The sequence below is a fragment of the Montipora capricornis genome, chromosome 13 (genome assembly GCF_036669925.1).
Source record: "Montipora capricornis isolate CH-2021 chromosome 13, ASM3666992v2, whole genome shotgun sequence".
In the NCBI taxonomy this organism is placed as follows: domain Eukaryota; kingdom Metazoa; phylum Cnidaria; class Anthozoa; order Scleractinia; family Acroporidae; genus Montipora; species Montipora capricornis.
This window is the reverse complement of record NC_090895.1, coordinates 37272801-37277800: the sequence shown is the minus strand read 5'-3', so window position 1 is coordinate 37277800 and position 5000 is coordinate 37272801. Positions and strand designations below refer to the sequence as shown.

The window sequence follows — 5000 nt, the reverse complement described above, 5'->3', positions numbered from 1 at the left end:
GAAAACGTATCAAAAACCATATCACAATTCTCCGCGATGTCGCATTCAGTTGGTGCGTAAGCTCCTAGACCGATCCCCGGGCTGTGCATCAACCTGGTGTTGTAGGCTTCTGGTGGCTAGCACGCGTGCTACATTAATTTTCCATCTATTCGTTATGAAGTTAGCAATCCAAGAGGATGTGATATTTGGCAATAGGCATAGCATAGCATTACCGTGAGAAAAGTAGAAATCAGGTGATCTCTGTCTGGTCAAAGAGGAACCGCTGCTGTAATTAACAATCAGCGATCGTTTGAAGCACAATAAATGACCGGGGACGAATTGAAGCTGCAGACACTTAAAAGAAATGAATTTCTACGCTTTCCTGTGGCCTTTTTATGAGCCTTGAGATGTAAACAACACCAGCAGTGAAGTCCAAACAATTGAGACATCTTAAAATGTCGGAGAGCCTGCCTTACGGTTTAATTGTTTATCTAAAAAAGATCGGAAACTAGGTTTTTAATCCAATTAATAATTGTGGTTCCTTATCAAACCATGTCGTGTGAGTAACAGAAGGCGGATACCGAACAAACTAAGGAAATTTAAACGCAGTGGTATTCAGTGTACCGTTTTCAAAACGGTATTCATTATATTACACCACTTTCCTTCACTTTCCTTAACTTGAAGCCCGACAAAAATGCGAGTCAGCATGTCTGAAACTCGTCAGATTTCAACAGAAGAGATAGACGAGGAAGTCCTCAGCCAGAGGCCAAGGTGTGGGCAGAATTGCTCTCGATTTCCAAAAACAAGCCGTGTCTTTGTTTGAATTATAAATTGCACAAGACGGAAGGTGAAAAACAATAGGACTTAAGGTTCCTTGTAAAATATTTTTAATGTAGGCCAGAACCAGAACTAAACGAACTGTTTGGTCTCCTTCCTATCAAACGTCATTTTGTCTCCAACTCAAAGAGTTGCATGGTTTTGGGTGGCGAGAAGCCGATGACATTCCGAAATGCACTTTTCATTTAAGACTTCGTTGGAGTTACAGTTGAAAGATTCAAAGTAATCGGGGCTAAATTACAGAACTTCATGCTATGCCACATATGGCAAGTTAACGAAATCCTTTGCACTCAGCAAGACACCCGTTGAAGGTGCGAGACAAACACACGAACAAATCAAGAGCCGCCCTAGGCTGGTGGGAGACATTGCCATCGCCTGCGTATTGGAAGACAGATTTCATTTCATAACTTGCTTCGAGACGTGTGATGAAGAAACAAAGAAGTTGCAAAGTACAACTTCCTTGACACAATTCTCCTGGTGTAGAACTTAATTTAAGGGACTCTAGTTAAATTCTCCCCCGGGGATTAGCCTTCGTTAACAGTCGGGGATCGTGGGCTATTCTCTTAGCTGACTTCCCCGTTTTAATGGAAATGTTTTGTTGAAGGTCAAGGCTTTGTCTTTGCGTCCCGCTTTATCAAATTAACTGGTTTGAATTGTTGTGTCATCATAAAATATCAAATTAATGAAGTAAATTAATGAGTCGCACCGCTTGAACTGCTGCTAATACGACATTGCCACTGAGTGTGTGATGAAAATTCTCCATTACATGCAAGATATGTTATGAATTCGCTTTTTATTTATTACGTACAACGTAGTTTTGAAAAGATACTTCTACTGTAATGGATCGGCAGTGTAATAGCAGTGAGCTTTTCCAAAGATGATCGATTTTCTTTGACAACATGTACCACTCATATAAGCCTAGTAGGCATCAGACAACTGAATTTCAGTGTCCTTTCCATTTTTTAAAGAGTCGTTTTTTCCAACAAAATTCAGAAACAGTTTCAATAAACTTTTCCGTGGGGTTGGCATTAGCGATTTAAGAGACCTTTTGGACCAGTTGCAGTGGGCCTACACGTATTTGGCTGGTTGCTTTCCTTTTCTGTTATGCACTACCGGTAAAATATGAAACATATTTAAGTAGCTAATGAAGCACAAACCAAGTTTTCAAGCACATCATCGATCAATTATCAAGTAAAGACAACTTTTCTGGCTTTAATTTCGTCGGAATAACCACACCTAATAATAGAGGTCGTGTGTCGACAGACTAAAAAAACTAGAAAAAAAGGCCTTAATAAATCGTTTCAGTGATTGTGCTTACTGTTTATTTGCATTAAAACTATGCTTTAAAGTTTCAACTCTAGTCAAGAGTCTGAACGGCATCCTTGGGGCTAAGCTTCAATCAGTATCATCAATAAAATTGTTAAATCAGGGATACATATGAAAAAAACAGTAGGGAAGAGAAGGAAGTCTGATAAAAGCATTAGCCTCCTAAAGCAATTACGATCCACGCGCGGGGTAAAGATGGAAAACCTATTCCTATTGTTAAATCTCCTTACGTCGTGAAATGTAATGTGGATTCTGATGGATTTAAGGTCGATACCATGAGCTACAGGCACGAAATGCAAAACTTATACTGGGCTTTTCAAGTAGAAAGTTGGCCTAAGACTCGCGACATTGTTATTCAGTTTATCTTATCACAGGGATTTGACTCTCTTAGGTCAGTAGCGTAGATGTTTTTATGTCGTGTAATGTAATTTGAATTCTGGTGGATTTAAGGTGATACCATGAGCTACAGACACGAAATCCAAATGCCTATGCTGTGGTTTCAGGTAGAAAATTGACCTAAGCGGACTACTCGCTTGGAATTCGCGACGTTTTTATTCAGTTGATCTCATCACAGGGCTTTGGCTCTCGCAGTTCAGTATCTTCAAATATCGCGTGCGCTTTTCCTTTCGTTCAAGTGTTTGAACCAGCGAGAGCTAAGGTTACGGATGATTGGATTTTCCGTTCTGGTCTGCACAGTCACACCACTTGGGGGTTTCTATAGCTCTTGGTATAAGGAAAAAACAACAAGTCCATTTAAACTATTCACACTAACTGTTTTCTTCCAGATGAACTGATGCATAGTTTCCTTCGTGATCTTTTGGTTTATTCCCGGTGAATCAAATTCAAATCTTTATATGGATTTATAAGAAGAATCGTCGACATGTTTGTGTGACAGCATGCCCAAAACTTACTGTTTTTTCATTGTTATTTAGCGTATTATTTTAATGATCCGTTCCAGTATTTATGTCCTGCCTTTGCCTCCCACGGTTTGTGGAACGCTGTTGGTTTACCGGATAGTTCAATTAATTAAGAGCGAAAAATTAACATCAGAGCTGAATATTTGTCATCGTCGAAAATCCAAATTTGTCCGTCGACTTAGATTAATGGGAGATGTTTGCGCAAGAAACTCTTGTAAATCGAACAAAACAGCATACCGAACTTGAAATATAAAGATTGTTTTATAAATTACCATACAAGAGCTTATCAAATGTCCACGTGTTTCACTGGAGGCCTTTAACCTTAATTAAGCTGTTAGGCTGTTACGGTCGTGACGATATTTTATTTGTTTACCCTTAATCCTTTCTTGAGAAATTCTTTAAGCGACCTCTCAACCTTTATGAGTCTTAAACCGTGTGATGGGCGGATATCCAGTGACGAAAAATAGATTCTGACAATCAAACATCGCAACACTTCGACCAAACCCCCAACACGCCCCACATTGCCAGCGAAATTGGAACGCGGGACGGATGTAGCAGAGTTACGGCGGTTTCAAGGACGTAATTACAACTTAAATAACGAAACAAGGTCCCTGATTTTCTTATTAAAAAGATATATTCTGAAATCGTGCACGCAGCGAAGACTTTATGATAAAGGGTTCGAGTTACATTTTCTGTCCTCGGACGGTCGACGCAAAATACTCCAAGAGGCGAATAATTCAAATGAAAGAAGGGCTATGCAAGGTAAGGGGTCTTTTTGCTCTTTTCAAGTGACAATTTGTCAGTTTAAAATGGGCTATTTATTGCTTCTCCCTACGCTGTGCTAAAACAGCTTCGGCGTAACTTTGTGACAGGAGCCAAATCGACATATCAACAGCACAGACGGCATTGATGTCACACAAAAAGTTATTTGCGAATTCCCCTCCCCCGCCCCGCCTCTAAATGTCGAGTGTTTGGCCGGATATCTAAGTCAAACACATGTGGTGAATGTGCTTCACACAAGGATTAAACAGCCCAAACCGTTTGAAATGTGAAAAACTGCAAACTAAAGGCTGTTTCGGTGATCCGCGAGGGCAAATTTTAGGATAAGTTCCATGTTCCTGGTTTTTGAGTGTAAAGTGACAAGCCTTATATCATGTTCGATATGTACTCTTTGTCGATTTAGTGCATTTTGCCGAACGAATCGAGTGGCAGCTTGCGCAAGAACAGGCTCTACACAGGATTACCATGGTCTCTCCGATGTAATCTCGAAATGTTTGGTGAAGAGCAAATGGATTGAATTTGCTCGCACCACGGAGGGCAACCTGTTCAATACAAATGTCTCTTATGCAAGCTGCGCAGGTCACCCAGTGGATGGGGAGGGAGACTCAATTCTCTCTGTAGCAAACCACTGGACTGACATGTAGTTTGATATTAACTCGCAGTTGAACATATCTAGAATTGCGTAAAGTTTGAACAATGGTTTGGCTTGAATTTAGGCGGTACAGCTTAAAATAATCCTAAAATACGAGCTAATAGACCATAAATGACGACCACCTTTACATTTTCTTTCATGTTAATTGGCCCTACTGCCCTCATTTTGAAACAAAAAATTCATTTTGATTTGCTCTTCGTAGCGAGGCTAGAAAGGCTTATTGGCATTGGCTATGAGGTTGTACAGAATAAACGTATTAAGAGACAAATGTGTGGTGAGTGCCAAGATGAAACCATATTATCTTCTTAGAATTTGGTATCCAGGTCGCCACAAGTGTTTTTAAAAGTGTTTTTTTCTCCATGCATGTATTTCAACTGAAGTGCTTGTTATCGTTGAAATACCCCGCATTCCTCTGCAAAGGACGTCCAAAAACCGAATAGGTTTTCAAAGCGCTTAAAATTTAGATTGGTCAAGTGTATTTATCTAAAGCCATGTACGCCGTATAAAGG

The 5000-nt window shown here is 40.0% G+C and overlaps 2 protein-coding genes across 10 annotated transcripts in view; one reads left to right on the top strand and one right to left on the bottom strand.

Annotated features, from left to right (window-relative positions):
* LOC138030316 (vesicular glutamate transporter 2-like) overlaps positions 1-5000 on the bottom strand; it is a 117347-nt gene that overhangs the window by 38719 nt on the left and 73628 nt on the right. The window lies entirely within an intron of this gene.
* The window catches only part of LOC138030315 (uncharacterized), a 42124-nt gene that overhangs the window by 1184 nt on the left and 35940 nt on the right, over positions 1-5000 (top strand). For 3 of the 7 annotated variants that reach the window (XM_068878224.1, XM_068878223.1, XM_068878218.1), the window contains exon 1: positions 3544-3821. The exons of 3 other annotated variants lie outside the window; for them this stretch is intronic. The gene's annotated coding sequence lies outside the window, so the exon portion shown is untranslated. Of the gene's footprint in view, positions 1-3543; positions 3822-4693; positions 4766-5000 lie in introns of those variants that run through there. One more of the 7 variants, XM_068878219.1, reaches the window with a different exon arrangement.